Source organism: Cyanistes caeruleus, chromosome 15, assembly GCF_971803275.1.
Source record: "Cyanistes caeruleus chromosome 15, bCyaCae1.hap1.1, whole genome shotgun sequence".
Lineage (NCBI taxonomy): Eukaryota > Metazoa > Chordata > Aves > Passeriformes > Paridae > Cyanistes > Cyanistes caeruleus.
In genome coordinates this window covers 798906-815926 of record NC_141715.1, presented here as the reverse complement: position 1 = coordinate 815926, position 17021 = coordinate 798906, and the positions used below count along the sequence as shown (strand labels likewise).

The following is a 17021-nucleotide window of genomic DNA, read 5'->3' as shown; positions in this document are numbered from 1 at the left end:
AGTCAATGACAGCAAAGCCATTCAAGACATGAGGTCACCACGGGGCAGAAGTGACATTTAAAAACGCGTGGTGCTGCTGTGGGAGCACCCCAGCCACAGCCTCCCAGGCTGAGGGGCTCAGAAGTTACTGATGCTCACTTGAAGAGATTTTCAAAGGTCAGGTTTTCAGGTGGCAGAGAAAAAGAGGCAGCAAACTTCCCCCTGCTGGGCATGGGGGTGCTCCCACCGAGTCTGCTCTGCCGGGTGAAGCCTGGCGTGCCCGGGGCAGGGAGGGTTTGGGCTGGAGCCACCCTGGAGCTCAGCGTGGTGTTTCCCACGTTCCAGCTGTTCCCAGCAGCTGCTCCAGGCTGGAGTCCCCGGGCCAGCAGCACTGCTTGGGGCTGAGAAGGGAGGCCTGCAGGAGCTCTGCTGCAGCCCCAGGCTGCCAGGGGGTCATGGGCAGGGCGATGCCTCTGCTCTGGCAGACGCTCGCTCGGCGTCTTCAGCATCGCCCACGGACGAAAGCCTAAATTTAAATGCCAAGTAATGCTTACAGGGATGTCAGCAATGCAGACTCCCACTCTGACACAGTTTAAGGCAGGCAAACGTTGAGTTTCCCAAGATTTGAAGCTAAAACTGTGCCTGGTTTCTCTTGCTTCTGAACCACGTTTTTTCCCTGAGCGTGGCTTGGCTGCACACTAAACCAGCGATTCTCCACCGTGGACAGTGTGCAGCATCATCTGCAGCCCGAGAGCTGCCCCTGCTTTCATTCCACATTGGATGGGAATGAATGGAGTGACTAAAGCAGAAGGTGGCCATTGAATCAGGTGGCTGTGGGACCTGAAGGAGCCCTGGCAGTGTGGAGTGGCGGTCAGCTCGCTGTGGCTCTGGGTCCCATCTGGCCAGGTGTGGCAAAACAGAGGGACAGGAACGATGGAGCTGCCTGAAAAGCTTTAATGATGATAAAATAACAAACCGCTGAAACCACATGTCCTGGGGGCAAGCTCCAAAGAGCAAGGGGCCTGGAGAACTTAATGATATATAGGGGAACCTGAGGACAGGGGACATGACTTGTATGTGACATGTCCCGAGCCCACTGAGAGCCAGAACCGGGAACATGGCCTGTTGTGGGGTGGTCCCATAGCATCCTAGTTTCCATCCTTTCAGCATCCCTCCTGCCAGGTCTCAGGTTATACCCTCTGTATGAGTCACTGAGCTTTCCATCCCAGTTCAGCTCCCATGGGGAGTGCAGGGCCTCCTCCAGGCCTGGCCCTGTCGCTGCCCCCAGGTTTGTGAGGGGTCAGAGATGGTGACCAGGACTCTGTGCTGGGTCCAGTGCTGGGTGGGACAGGCCCACAGGGACAGCACCGGCAGTGGGGGAGCTCTGCTGGGCTGTTCCACCAGCCTCAGCTCCCTGCAGCAGCAAGTGCTCTCTCTCTTGCTCCAAGACCTTTTTCATTTGTTCAGGCAAAGCCAGCCAGTTTGCACAGTTCCTCTAGAGATGCTGTGAGGATTTGCAAGGATGGAAAGCGAGGAGCTGCTCACTGCTGGCCCATCTGGCCCGTGGTCACCCCAGTGCTCCCAGCACTGAGGGGCCTCAGGCCCGCTGGTTTCCGAGCCAGGGCCCTCTGGGCTCCTTGAGGAACGGGCCCAGCTCTCCACAGACACCTGTGCCTCGTCACACCGTGCTCTGTCCCTCACACCAGGCCTGGCTGCCCCTCTTAGCACTCCTAAACCCCCCAAATCTTTTCAAGTGTATTTTTACTACAGAACACAGAGCAAAGGCCGGTGTCTGCAGCCGGGCTGCCAGCAGGGACACAGGGGCACAGCGTGCGGCACTGCTGGGGGATTTTCCCACACGGCTCTCTCTGGATATTTCCTTTCTGAGCTGCACAAACCAGTTGGTTCACAGGGAAGCACACTGAAATCACAACTGACGGGGAAACTCCCCTCCAAGTGCGCTCACACGCTGCCCGTAATCTCACACGTCCCCTTGGCAGCCAGACAGAGACTTTTCAACGCGTCTTTCATGCACTTATTTACTTTAATTAGGGACTACGTGGCCGAATGTGAAAGCAGGAATTAGAGTGCAATCTCCAAATGAGAAGTCAGCCCCCCGGGGGCTCTCCCCTGTCTCTGGGGTTTATCCCATCCCACCCTGCCTTTGCTGGGAAGGGCTCCTGGAAGGGGTCCCAGAGGGGTCCCAGCTGTGCCCCATCCCTGCCAGCTCCACAGCGCTTCCCACACTGTTCCTGAGGAACCACGGCTCCGAGGGACAGACGGAACACCCCAAGGTGGGTTTTGTGTGGTTCTGGGCCGGGTCCTGCCCTGTGCAGGAGCACAAGCACCTCTGGTTCCTTTTAGCAATCACTGAAACAAAATCTAATCACTAAAACATTGACATGATCTTAACCAATCTTCTGGAAGTCTGTAATCCCTTAATCTGATGAAGTATTTTGACCTCCGAGCAGTGGGTGGATTAATGCCACCACCACCTTTGCAATAGCTTTTCCTCAAAGTCTCACACAGAACAAAAAAATCTCAAAATGCCAAACTTAGCCTGAACCTTTGGGGTTGTCTCTAGAAATAGATACTTTTTTTTTCTTGTGGTAAAAATCAATTATCCTGGATTTTCCTTTCAACACATTTTTCCTTACATGTTATTGCCTACTGTGCCAGAGAAATTATCAACCTCCCCCTCACATATTCATTACTCCTCTCTTTTCACTTACATCTTTATTTTCAGGTAAACATCTGGATATTACTGGACTTAAACTCACCATTCCTAACAGAGGGAGCTTGGTTTTGTCAGCACTGGGCAAGACATTGTTAGCAGGACACCCTTGTAAGGCTTTTGGTTTTCACCAGCTTTGCCCAATGAAAATATTGTTGTGATTTGGGTACCTGCACACAGGAAATACAGAGCATCTCTAGCACCCCACTGGCTGGAGAAAAATCTGTAAATGATTTGCATGGGTTTGGTGTAGCCTAGAGAAACTCAAGGCTGCAACTCAAAACTCAATTTATGGTCTTCTTTTTCAAAAAGCTGTATCCTGAAGGGAGAGAGAACATCCCAGAGGGAGGAACTAAATGGGAGAGAGCACATCCCCAAGGGAGAAACTGCATTCCTGAAGGGGAGGCTACATCCCCGAGGGAGAAGCTCCATCCCACAGGGAGGGTGAAGCCCCCAGCAGCCCGTGCCAGGCATCTCCTTTCAGGGGGGATGGTGGAACATGGTGACTCCCAAGCCCTGTGAGCTGCTGGTGGTTGTTCTGTTCCTCCATCATTCCCTCATTCCCAGAGAGAAGTGATCCCATTTGAACACGAGTCGTTGCTGTAGCCCTTGGTCAGCCACGGCCTGGAGCTCCTCCTGCTCCCGGCTTTCCATCAGCCCTGGCCCCTCTCCTGAGCCCTCAGGCAGCTTCAGCCACCTGGAGCAGGGCTGCAGGATCCCTCCAGGGTCTCTGCAGAGGAAGGACTGTGGCCACCCTCCCAGCTCCACAGCCTGGGCTCTGGCTCTGTGATGGATCTGCAGAGCAGCAGGCACAGCATTTCTCACTGTGCTGCAGCTGCTTCCAGCAAAACCAGGACCCCTGGGATTAAAAGTGGCTTTGTCACCTCCAAAGGAAAATGGAGAACATTATGAAATCCAGGCATTGCCAACGCTAAGCCAGCCTGAAGGATGGCTTTGGGGCAGCCCCCTGCTGCAGCACGGCAGGGAGGGGGGAACGCAGCCCCACTTCTTCTGTAGTGCCTCTCATTATCTTGCTGCTCTCCGGGCCCCAGCTGGAAGCTGCAATTTCCATTCTAAATTGCCAGGGTGAGCTGGGACTCAGCAGACCATCGCTGTCCAGCAGCCAGAGCAGCAGGGAAGAGATCTGCAATCTCTGTCTGCACAGCCCTCGGCAAGCAGAGAAGCAGAGCGAGGGAAACCTGCCCGGCCCCTGAGCCAAGCCACACAGCAAACAAACAGAGAGAAATGTTGTGCATGGCCCAGCCTCTGTGCTGGGCTGTCCTGCTCTGAGCCACCACCTCTGACCAGCACTTCTAACTCGTACATGAGGGTTTACACCACCTCATGCTGTTTGTAACATCCTTGCACTGCACCCTGGAGGAAAGAGGTTTTGTTTGCCATCATTGTGCCCGTGGTGCCCAGACACGGTCCGAGACCTCAGCCTCCTTCCCTAATTGATTCCTCGCTTCAATACCTGTAAGGACACTCTGTGGGGAATAGCAGCTACAGGAAGATGATCTGGTTGATTACAGCTTGATTTCTGTATTACAGTGTTTGGAGAACTAAATACACAGCTCTAACACAACGAAAGTGCACAGAGCCCCAGACTGTTGGATAAAGGCTCACAAAGGGGCCTTTGTGTTATTTTGGCATTCTGCTCATCTCAGACCTATTTTCTGTCTAAAGCACCCTTTCATCCCGATCTGATGCAGCACACACAACATCTGCCTTTGCCCACATGCCTGGATGTTCTCAGAGCAGTTTTGCACAGAAACTTTAGCTTTGCAGCTCCGAGAGCAGTCCAATCTGCACCAATCTGCTTTACTTTAACTTGAACCAGAATTCTCCCACATTCCCTTTGGGGGAAAGTTTTCTCATACAACCCAAGCAAAATTATCCAGGGAACTTTCTGAACTTTCAGGGGCAGCAGAGGGGGGATCCTGCGGGCTGGGCTGTGTCAGGTTAGCAGGATATTTATCCAGGTGATGCCCTTGGCAGCCCGTGAGCAGTGCAGCACATGGGCACCTCGGAATGCTGGTTCTGCCCACCTGGGCTGCTCACCCAGCTCTCCAAGGTGTGCCCCTCACCCAGTTGTGACTCAGGAGCATTTTCTGTTCTCATCATCCACTTTTCAGCACAGAAAGGAGGATTAAGGTGAATCCCACATGAATGTCTGACTACACCTGGAGACACATCATCTGTCACCCCTCAGGGATCCCGTAAAATCCCGGGTGCCATGAGCTCAGACCTGCCAGGATCCTGCTGCAGCTGTTCCATCTCCTCCTGGGCACAGACGTTCATTTCCACCTGGGAAGGTCGTCCTCCCCTGGGCCAGGCCAACACATGAACCCCTCTGTTCTTGCTCCATCTCTTTTTGGGAGCTCCTGGAGAAGGCTGGCAGCCAAATCCAGCCAGGACGCTCCTGTGCCATGGCAGGCAGGCTGGGATCTTCACCCCAGCACCACTCTGGCTGGATTTAGGGATCCATCCAGGTGCCAGGAGCTCAGCTCAGGCCAGGGAAAGGTGACCCCTGCTCTGGCAGAAGTCAGTGCTGCAGATGGCTTCCCAGGCTCCTGCTGGGGGGAAAAAGGTTGAATCAAACTTCAGCATCGCAGCGTCTGTAGCTTGTATTGCAGTGCCCTTCTCCAAAGCACTTGGGAGGGACACAGGTAAAAGGCATCGAGGGCAGATCTCCTGAAGGAACTGAAGGACAGAGGTGACTTTTTCCTCAGTGACTCAGTGATGTTTCACAGGTAAATCTCAAACCACAAAATGAAACCACAGCCTCTCCTGTGAAAGCCCTCTGCACATGGGGGTTGTTGTATTCCAGCTTTTCTGTGTCATTACGTGCTGAGGAAATCTTGCTGCCACTTGCTGAAAACCCAAAGTCCCTGAATTCATTATTGGCATCCACCCCTCTCCTTTGAGCACTGAGCACCATAATTCACTTCTCCAGGGCCCACCTGGACCGAGTTCATAAAAGTAAAACTTTGAGGAAATAGCTTTTAAGATCAAAGAAGTTGTTGAAGATAATGCTTCATTTTTATTGCAGATGGTGTCCTCTATTTGTCACGTTGGGAAGTATTTTCACCTGATACTTTGGAAATGAAGTCATGACCTTTAATAACTGCATTTAGCCTAAATGAATAAATAGAGCTGGGAGTGAATTGAAAGTCTTCCCCAGTGCTAACCTGAGTATATCCTCTACATCTTGCTGTCATTAATAGCTGATGAATTCAGCTAATAATGTCAGAGGACATTGTCAAGGTTGATGGACCCAAAACTTGTCCTTGTTTTGACAGTGTTTCCATGGAAGAGGGTTTTTTAGGGAAAGCCATTACCCAGGCAATGAGAGTGGTCTCCAAGGAGCAGATCTGGATGGATGGGCACTGGGAGATGGATAAAGCAGGATTTATTTTTTCCTTTTCTTTTAAAAACTCAAATTCTGATTCACCTTAATGTTCAGTTCTGGTTCTTTGCCAGGACTCAGTGTCAGCTCAGGCCCTTACAACTCCCCACGGTGCCATGAACAGCAGAGCAGAGCAAAGTCCTCCCACATCTTGTCATGAACTGTTCTCTGCTCCTCCTCTGCTCAATCTTCTGTCACCAGCTCTTTCCCAACCCCTTTGGCTTTCCCTGCCTGGCAGGAGCCCTTCTCCTCCTCTGGGTGTTTAATGCATCACCCTTGGGGTTATTTGCAGGACATTTAACACACTGCAGAGTGGCAGGCAGGCTCTGAGGAAATCATCAGCCAAGGGTGAGAAGGACAAACTCCCCACAGAGACTCAGCTGAGACACGGCTTGGAAAGGCTGCCCTGACACCAGGGGAGTGAGAAATTCCAGTGCCAGTGACATCCACTCACCTGGGAATGCCGGCAGGGCAGTGCCTGATCTGACTTTGTACTTTATCACAGTGAGCTGGCTTCAAGCAAGTATTCCCAAACCAGTAAAAGCAGTGGGAGCAGAGTGCCCACTCCAGGGCTTCCTTTGCTGATGGGTGGCTTGTATTTTTAATGGAACTGCATCCTAACTGGTAAATCAGGAACTATGATTGGAACATGGGCTTTAAAAAAATTTACATCAATCTTTAATTTTACAGAAAAAAATACATTTCTTTTGCCAAATTTTTAATCTAAAGCTACTTTACATGTCAGGGAAATCAGAATAGTGGCTATAAATCACTCAACACTGGTGTGGAGAAACAAAGAGATACTGGACGTGCTTTCATGTTTTTCATATTATTCTGTGCAAGATAAGGTCTTACTTTATTTGGAATATCTCTACCTTGACCTCCCCTGTGAAATAAAAAGGCTTGGTGAAGTCAGGAGGAAAAATGTATTTGTAGTGTGAGTGCAGTTGGAAATTGGAAAAAGAGCACAAAGAATAAAGAGTGTCAGCACAAACCCTGGGCTGGTGTTTGCTGCCTTCTGGTTCCCAGCAGAAGGCAGGGAAGGGAAGGAGAGAAAAATGTTGAAGTAGCTTGGATTTGTTTCAGATTTGCAAATGTCTGTGATTCTGCAGGACCCCACAAGCTGGGATTTTTTTAGTAACACCACAGAATGCCAGGATGGTTTGGGTTGGAAAGACCTCAAAGCCCAGCCAGTGCCACCCCTGCCAGGGCTGGCCTGGGACAAGTGGTGACACAGGAAAAAACCCTCACAACCTGGCAATTTTGTCCTTCTAAGGTGAGGATTCTCTCACACTCTGCCTACAAGAGGGCTCTCTATGGAGCTTTGAATTTTGTGGCCCCAACTAAGCTGTGAATACATTATAAAGTGACCTTTTATAAATTAATAATCATTAAATAAAATGCTTTGAACTGTTAAACAGCATCACACAACGTGCACTGTAATTATTTAAGTGACAGAGGCCAAACTCTCATCTCGATACCAGCACCAACTCAAAGCAAATCCATTATTTAGTGGGGAATTACTTTGTCTGACATGAGCACAGCTGAGATGGAAACCTGGCCCCTGGTTTTCCAGCTCTAATGAAGTTCAATTGTGCAGAGCACTTGAAAGCTTTTTTTTCTCCAGTCTGTAGTGTGTACAACCAGGAACACTGGTCATTTAAAAGAGAAAAAAACTAAACACCAAACCTGAACATATGTAGATGTTTAGGCCACCGGGAATAAAATTCTCCAATTAAAATACTAATAAATGCAGAATATCCTCTCCCTTAATTAATTGGTTAAATAAACAGTGAGACTAGGTGAAATACTGCCATGATTATTTAACACAGAGAAAAATCAAGAAGGTTGACTGAATAACAATTCCTCAATTAACACACAATGAAGAACATTTGAGTTTTAATTAATCCTTATTGGCACTGCAGTAACTTCCACAGAGAATCTATTCCAACTCATTTCATAGGCAGGCCTTTCAAGTTTAGGTAATTTTAACATTTGGTGTCCAATATAAATCTCCTTATTAAACCTGATACAAATACAGGGATTAAACTCAGACCCCAAGGGCACTTGGGGAGATATTTCCTCACACAGAGCATCGCTGCTGTTGACAGAACACAGCTCCATTTCCTGCCCTGCTGATGAGAAGTGCTTTGCACTACTACTACTATTATTATTATTATTATTTTATTTTATATGTGTATTTATTATTTTTATTATTATTGATCCTTTCTTGTGGGTGGTCAGGAATAGCTAAACTGGCCTTGGCAGAGCAGCTGCCCCTGAATCCCTGGCAGTGCCCCAGGCCAGGCTGGGCAGGGCTTGGAGCAGCCTGGGACAGTGGAAGGTGAGGCTGGGTAACAAATATTGTAAAAGCCCTTTCAGATAAGATCCAATAACTCTGTAACTAAATTTTGCTTTTATGAACAGCACCTGCAGCAGTTTTGCTGTTGTGCTGAGTTTCAATCCTCAAACCAATTTCTGCGTTGTGAGTGAGGAAGCTGACAAACAGCTCCTTGTCCTGCAGTGATACCACAGACCTTTTAAAAGTTTAATTCTGATCTTTTGTAACCTTAATTTCTCTTTCTTGTGTAACAAAAGTCTTTATGTTTGGATTTGCACTCTCTCACAGAATTCTTTTGGTATTCTAGATTGGCTGAACAAAGGGAAGCTCACTGAAGTGTGGGATGTACTGTAGAGCTGATCCTTTCTAGAGCCAGGATGGTGCTGGGAGACCCTGGAGATCTCCCATTCTCCCAGAAACAGCAAGGTGAGGGCTGCTCCCTCCTGAGGAATGGAGAATTCCTGTGTTTTCCTTGACTGATCTTGGTTTTCACCATATGTTCACTTAGAGCCAAGACACGCTCACAGCTATTCAATAACACATGAAATTCAACACCATTCAAGTTTCATAAACACAAGCAGGATGGGCAACAGAAGAGCAGAGAAAGTCTTCAGAAAAACTGCAGAGAGCAGATTTTCCCCAAACTGGAATGCTTGGCGAAGAGCCCATTTCAAAATGAAAAATCTTTCATTCCTTTAGCTCCCAGTGGTGCAGCCCAGTTACCCCATTTCAAACCCTTTGTGGGGAGAAGCTGGGGGTTTATCCAGGGCTCTGCTCCCCTGTGGAGAGAAGCTGGGGGTTTATCCAGGGCTCTGCTCCCCTGTCCCTGCCCTGGCTGCCAGCCTGGGAGTGCTCAGAGCCTGTCCCCAGGGCACACAGGGTCCTGTGCTGATGTGCTGCTCGCTTGTCCTGTTCCACACAATCAGGATAGTTTGGGTTGGAAAAAACCTGAAACTTCCTCTACTGCCACCGCTGCCATGGCAGGGACACCTCCCACTGTCCCAGGCTGCTCCCAGCCCTGTCCAGCCTGGCCTGGGGCACTGCCAGGGATCCAGGGCAGCCCCAGCTGCTCCGTGCCAGGCCTTGGGCAGAGCTTGGCTCCGTGGCAGGTTCTGTCCCCAGCCCAGGGAGGCACTCTGTGTGCTCAGTGCCCAGTGCTGCCCTCGTGCCAGGCAGCTGTGCCACCCTGCAGGGCTTGTGCTGCTGCCCTGTCCCCTCCCCACGGGCACAGCCCAGAGCCAGCGGTGGCACCAGGTGGATTTCAGTTCACTTGTTCCAAGCAAAGCCTCGTATTTGCACAGCTGCAGCTCTTTGCTAAATACGAGCACTTTCTGAGGGGCTCAGCATTTTCACCTCACCCTTTTTTTTTTCAGGAAACCTAATGCCTAAATGGGAAAGATGAAATTATATCCGTAGTGGGGAATGGAAATGCATTAATCGAATCGCTCCTTCCAAAAAAGGGGCTTTTGTACAAGAAATGCCACAGCAGAGTTCTGTTATTCGGGCATGTTTACATTAGAGATGAAAAAGCCTGTCTCATAATCAAATAGGAACCAGAACATGGCTCTCTCCAAGGCTTGTCTAGACAGCCCAGCAGCGGCCAAACCACAGCGGGGCCGTGGCAGCTGCGGGGCTGTCCCAGCACTCCCGGGCTGTGCCCCTGCTCAGCCGTGGGGCTCAGGGATCACAGGGACCCCCAGGATCCTCCAGTGCCACCCCTGCCCTGCTCAGACCCCCAACAACCCCAGCTCCATCCCTGGAGCGCTGTCCAAGCTCTCCTGGAGCTCTGGCAGCCTCGGGGCCGGGACCATTCCCTGGGGAGCCTGGGCAGTGCCAGCACCCTCTGGGGGAAGAACCTTTCCCAAAATCCAACCCAACCCTCCCCTGGCCCAGCTCCAGCCCTGCAGCTGTACTGAGGGGGAGCAGAGCTCGCTGTGCCCCAGCTGCTGGATCACCTCTGAGATGTGATCCCAGAGCTCACACTGCGCTCTGTGCTGGCGGCAGAACCTCCAAACCTTCTCCAAAAAGCTTCAACTTTGCTATGACACTTCATTAAGAGCCCTGCAGAGCTAAAAGGAGAGGTGTGGGAAAGGGTTTGCAAGCAGCAAAACACTTGCCGTCCATCCTTGACTGAATTTGGTAAAGATCAGGCCTGAGGAAGGTCACTGGCTTCCCTGGAAGCAGAAATGTTTTAGGAAGGGGGGCTGGAGAAGCTGCTCCACGCTCAGAGCACTGGGCAAGCCCCGTGCTGGTGTCTCTATTGCCAGCCTGCCTCGAGGAGGGAATCTGGAGCAGCCCCAGGCAGGAGCTGGCTCTGGCACAGGGAGGAGCAGTGGGATGAGCAGGTGCTGCTTCAGTGCCCTCCCAGCCCTGCTGCTCCCAGTCCTGCTTGTTTTCTGGTTATCCATGTGCAACACACACAGGGATTCATTCCACGCCCTTCCCTGCATCCTCATCCTACCGAGCTCTGGGCAGGATCTGTACCAAGCACGAGCAGCAGCCTGTGTTCAATTACCGAGTCTGAAAGAGCCTGTTCAACTCAGTTTAGTCAAATCAGCCCCAAACCTGCACATGCTGTGGGAGTGAGAGCCTTTTTTCACTCTGGTTTTGCCCTAATTCTGCTTGGATACCTTAATTTCAAAGTTTGCTTTGCTTATCTTTAACTCCCAGCTCTTACAGCAGAAAGTTCCCCTTCCTCAATCTCCACCTGGAGCTCAGTGATTCCTTCATTATCTCCTGTCAGGAGCTGAGAGCTGAACCCGTGCAGAGCTGCTTCCATAGTTTAACAGTTTGGAGAACATTGAGTGATGGATTTGTTAATGCCTCCTCTCATTCTGGCCCTGGTAAAATGTCCTTGTGCACCCTTTAAACATTCAATAACTGGTTAGGCACATCCAGTTTGGGGGCCCTGAAAAGGGAAATAAAATCCCAAAACTACCTCTAAAAAAATCACCTTAAAGTAGCTCTAAGCAAATGAAGAGACCCCAGGGACGGTGCTCTGTGTCCTGCCCAGGCTTCACAGACTGCAGAGGAAATGGCTTTGTTCCCTACAAGTCCAGACTAAAGCCAGCAGTGAGGAATCAGGAGGACACCTTGGGACTGGAGCAACCAAAAACCTCCCCAGGTGTTATTGTCAGCGTACTCCAGCACCTCCCTCCGGTGTGCACAGGCTGGGACTGAAGGAACCCGAGGTGATGGGGGGTCCTTGGGCTCACCAACAACCCAGAGCTGCCTAAAAGCAGGGCTGGCACAGGCAGGCCATTCTCCTGAGCCATGAAAAACACCCTTTCCTGGTTAAGAACACCTGGAAGTTGGGGGGTTGCAGCACGGAGTGTCCCTGTTCAACACCCAGAGCCCTCCCAAGCAGAAATCCCACGGCTGTGTGCGCAGCTGGGAATTTGTGCCATGGTGTGCCACAGCTCCAGAGCTCTGCCAGCCTCAGCCAGGCTTGGCTGCTGGTTTTGGGGTGACTTTGGGAGCAGTTTGGGTGTGCAGAGCTCTCTGCCTTCTGCAGGGAGGCTGCAGGAACAGCCTGTGAAGAGAAGATGAAAGTCAGACCCTGGAGATGGAGCTGAGGGCAGATTAAATTCCCTTTGTACTCAGTCACGTGCACCAGGAGGGAGGGATGCTCCCAAAGTTCCAGAATGTTAAAAGAACCTGGGTCCAGGCCCGGCAGGGACCTGTCATTGCTTGCCAGCAGGGTCACGGAGGTCAGGAAGGATTTCTCTCCATCTCCCAGCCCTCATGATAACATGAAACAGCTTGTGGGGAGGATTCTGTTTTATTTAAGGGTGTCCTCCAGCTGCTCGGCAGCAGCAGAGCCGCATTCCTGCGAATCCTGCCTGTAAATGATGCAGCTCCTTGCGTGACCAGAAATTGTAAAGAAACCCATGTAAGGGCAGGCAGGCAGTGCTGAATGCACAAAAGCAGCACCGGATTTTATACCCTGGTTTAAGGCAGGAAAGAGGCCGTGCCTGGAGAACTTTGTTTGCTCATGCCAAGCTCTGATTCCAGCAGAGGACACAGGGCTGGAGCTCGGCCCTGTTGGAAGGTGCAGCTCTGTCCCTGCCGTGCTTGGAGTGAAAGGAGCCCTTTCCTCATGGAGCCCGTGGCACTGCAGCCCAGGGACACTGCAGGGTCCCCAGGCTGTCACCCCTGCTAACAGCCCTGCCAGCTCTGACTGCCACAGGTGGCACCACCGCAGCAGTTCTGCTGACAGGTGACAAACGTCTCCCTGAGCAGGCACATAAAAGGGACCTGGTGTTCCATCAGAAAGCTCCAGCTTGAAGAAATCTCTGTGGCTTTCCCCAAAGGTCTCAGTGTGACTTCTGTATGTTTCCAGGAGTGTTTGTGACAGCTGCATAAATCAGAAATAACTGGAGATATTTATTACAATGCTGAAGCTGAGGAATGAGATATTTGACCTGGATTTGAATGCCAACCATCACATTTAATAACTGCAGGGAGCCCATTTATTCCTTGGGCTCTCCCAGCACCCATGGCAGCGTGATCCATCCTGTGTGGAAGAAAGGGGGATGTTTGTGTAGACTCTCAAGCTGTGAGCCGGCAGATTAAATTATCAACCTCTAGTTTTGGCATTGCCCCAGAAACGTGAATATTTGTTCCTTCTGTTGTCCCTGCCCCGGTTCCCAGCGCGGGGCCGGGGGCACGGCACGCACACAGCTGGCTGCATCTGCACAGCCCCAGCCCTCCCTGCTGGAGCACGAGGACACCCAGAACAGGAAGATAAGGGGGGGTTGCCACATCCTTGAGCTGTGTTTAATCTTTCTGCAGAGTCAAGAAATCAGGGGGAAAGAAACTGTGACTCAGATCTGGCAACCACCAGCGCGTCTGCACCCATTTACAACATATCACTGCATCTCCAGCCTCACTTCCCCAGCCTCTGGGGCTCAGCTGCTGCTGCACACACTATCAGTCGCAGCAACGTGTGGGACTTCTTTCTGTGGTTTGCAAACCCAAAATCAATTGGTTTTCTCAGGCTCCCTTAGCAGCATCTTGCCCCCAAACAGCAGTAACAGCATCCCCCGGCCGCCGGTAACGGCTGAGACATCCACAGAAACACGGCCCAGGAGCAAAACCCTCGTGGTAAACAGGGCTGTGTGAGTCATTCCTATTACAGCTTTCATTTAAAGGGAAAATAAATTAAACACCTCCTCAGAAATTAAGAGGTTTGAGGCCCTAGCAACAACAAAGTGCACACGTGTGTTTGGATGTTAGAATGATGTTGGGCTCCATCCTCATCCTTTCCTGGTTTTCCTACTCCCAGCCTCTGCAGGTCTTGGGCACCCCTGAGCTGGAATTTCTGTGAAATGATCTCGTGGAGCCCTGAGACAGAATCCCAGAATTGGTAAGGTTGGAAATGGCCTTCAAGATCATCAGCTCCAATTGTCAGCTCAGCCCCAGCACGTCCTCCTTGAGGTCCTGCAGTGGAACAAAGCCCAAACCCCAGCTCTGCTCAGCCCAGCCGTGCCTCTGGCCCTGCAGCACCTTCCCAGCAGCAATAAAATGTGAACCCTGCAGATTTACACCTCTTCCCCAATGTCATTCTGTTAATTGGACCTTACGTCACTGCAGCTAAAATAGTTCTGTGACCGGGCACATGCATTGCTTCAAAAATAATTATAGAAATTACACAGCTTTCCCCCATTACAGCCCTTACACCCCTGGTGATTTTAACTCCCTGGCAAAACACACCTCAGAAACTTCACTGAGCTGCTTTGGCAATACCTGGAGTCAGATATCTATCAATCAATCAATCAATCAATCAATCACTCTCTCTCTTTCCTCAGGCTCCCATTAGTTTTATTGGACAATTTATGGCCCCTCTGTCCCAGCTCAGTGCCACCACACTGCCTGTCATTGTCCCCACCACCAGGACCAGCACTGTTACCTTTTTTCCTACTGACAACACACTATCAGTGGCAGCAAGGTTGTTTGGGGTTTTTTTTATGATTGGATTATACAACCCAAAATTAATTTACATACATTATCCTAAGCCAAAAAGGAAAAATGAAGCAGGATGTCCTCTAGCCTGTTAACAAAGATGATTAATTAAGGAGCAATTGAAGAGTAGGGAAATATCTTTTTGCTAAATATTTTATTCCAGCTGAGATTTTAATCAAGATTCTAAAGAACATCACTCCTAAGGCTTCCGAAGTTGCTGAAAAGATTTGCATAGGTAAAAGCCACTGAAAATAGTTACATTTACCTGTTACTAATATAAATATTTTCATTTTTAACCTTTTTTGTAAGGATGAGGTTGTGTTGTTTGTAAAACTGTTGTGCTGAGCTTTGAAAGTCAAGAAGACAAATCCCCCTCTAAAAGCAGCAGAATTTAAAAAAAATAATAAATAATAATAATAATAATAAAAAATCTGGCATAATAAAAGCCTGAACACAAACCAGCACAAACAATTCTGGAATCATCCTCAAGCACCAAGAAATTCCCGGGTCAGAAATGCTCCCATCCCACCTCTGAGCCACAGGGAAATCAGCCCTGCCCGAGCCAGGGCACAGTCTGTCCTTCAGAACACTCACACAACCTCCCATGTCATTTTTGGGGCTATTTTTGCAGAAAAGTTTGAATTCCTCGCAGGTTTTATGAACGTGCAGAGTTCCTTCCCCAGGGTTGACTCATGAGCTTTTATAGATCCAGTGGCAACACTTTAAAATAATGGCCAGGCCATTATTCATGGCCATGACATTTATTTTAATAACATTAATCATAATGAACTCATTTGGTATTAATGCAGGTGTCACAAGGCCTTTTATAGAATTCCTCAGGCGTTCATTAGGCTGGGCCATTATTTTTATTATTTTTCTAAAAATTAATTTAACTGTGCCTGAAAGGTGCCGGCCTGGCAGAGCCTGCTCGGGTTCTTTGTTTACCCAGGGAAAAAACATCAATCACTTCCTAAAGCGCAGAGGCTCTTGGCTGGGCTCTGCTGGGACATGGGGCCAAGGACCATTTCCCTGCCCAGTGTCCTGCTGTGCCCCAGCCCCATGGGCACCTGCTGGAGCCCAGCACCGCTCCTGGCACCCAGGAGCTCCCAGATCCATCACTCCCTTTCAGGAGTCTCTGTATTAACAACCTTTCCTCCCAGGCAGGGCCACGTTGCCAAGGAGCTGGGAAATGGTGCCAAGTGCTGCATCTCTGCAGGAAGCTGCAAAATCACAGAAGCCTGGGATCCCTGAGGCTGGAAAAGCCCTCCAGCCCTTCTAGTCCACCCTGTCCCCAGCCCAGAGCACTCAGTGCCACCTCCAGCAATTCCTCATCACCTCCAGGGATGGGGATCCAACCCTCCCTGGGCAGCTCCTCCAATGCCTGATATTCCCTGCCATGAAGAAATTCTTCCTGAAATATGAACCTCTCTTGCTCTGGGCTGCTCTTGAAGAAATCAAAGTGGGACAGTGTCTCAGCACACTCAGGGCTCCTCAGAGCCTTTCTCTGAACCAGATAAGCAAAGCAGCTGATCCAGACTCTTCATTCCCTAATCCAAACACTGCCTCGTCCATAAATATTTGTGTTTGAAAGCTCCTCACTTTGCCAGGAGCTCGCAGGGAGAAGGAAAACACTCTAGACATTAAAGCTACAGACTGGAAATCCTGAGAGAGAAACCTGCTCCTCAGGGAAATCCTTCTTAAAAGAAAAATGTCCCATTTGGAGCTGGATCCCTAAAGCGGAGGGTGCAGCCAGCTAATGATGGAAAACTCAGGAACACAACAGGGGTAGAAGAGAGAAATCAGTGTAAAAGCCACAAAAAGAAACCCCCAGCACCGCTGAAATCTCTTCAGCTAAATTTTAATTCAACAGCCACATACCCCTTGGATGACAGCTCCTGGAGGGTGTAACAAGGAAATAATGTGAATTCTGGCTTCCTTTGCTGCTTTATGGCACATTTCAAGGGAGAGTTTATAACCACCCACATCCTCGAAATTCTCGGATTGTCACAATCTTGGAGAAAGTACCCAAACCTCCCAGCAGTAGCACATTAAAATACTGTTTTTCAACTGGAAAAGAATTAAATGTGGGGAGAAGGCAGCCTCCCGACTCCTGTGTGATGAGAATCTCAGTTTTGGCAGTAGCAAGAGCACTGACACGGGAGCAGGAAGGAGTTCAGTGCTCACTGCTGCAGTTGTGGAATTACTGTAGCACAGACGGGCCCTGCTTTTACAGCAGGCTCTGCCTTGTCTGAGGCAGTTTACAATCAGAGTATTCTCAGCTTTATATTCCAAGCCTCTGAAGAAAGAACTTTCCAGTAATAGCAGGGTGAATAAAAAGCCTACATAATCCTGCAATGAGTCAGGCCGAGAGCAGCAGATGATAAGAGAGGAGCCCCGAGTGCTCCGTGGTTACAGCACAGCCGCCGGCAGCAGCGGGAGGAGGAGGAGGAGGAGGAGGATGCTCGGCAGGCAGACATCGCTGATGGCTATCGGGGAGCGGGGACAGCCCCGGCTCAGGGCTTTTCCTGCCCGAGGAGAGCAGCCCTGCCCTGCCGGTCCAGAGCCGGGACCTCTCCCGGAGCCCCTTCCCCTGC

At 50.2% G+C, this 17021-nt stretch overlaps 1 long non-coding RNA gene across 2 annotated transcripts; it reads left to right on the top strand.

Annotated features, from left to right (window-relative positions):
- The first annotated feature begins 1323 nt into the window (after positions 1-1323).
- LOC111935803 (uncharacterized) lies at positions 1324-14009 on the top strand. Of its 2 annotated transcripts, none has more exons than XR_015276807.1 (3): positions 1324-2273; positions 8771-9231; positions 9272-14009. It is a non-coding gene; the product is annotated as an uncharacterized LOC111935803 (long non-coding RNA). The 2 variants fall into 2 exon arrangements; XR_002867864.2 differs by having other exon boundaries at positions 1595-2273; positions 8771-8889; positions 13751-14009.
- Positions 14010-17021: the final 3012 nt, after the last annotated feature.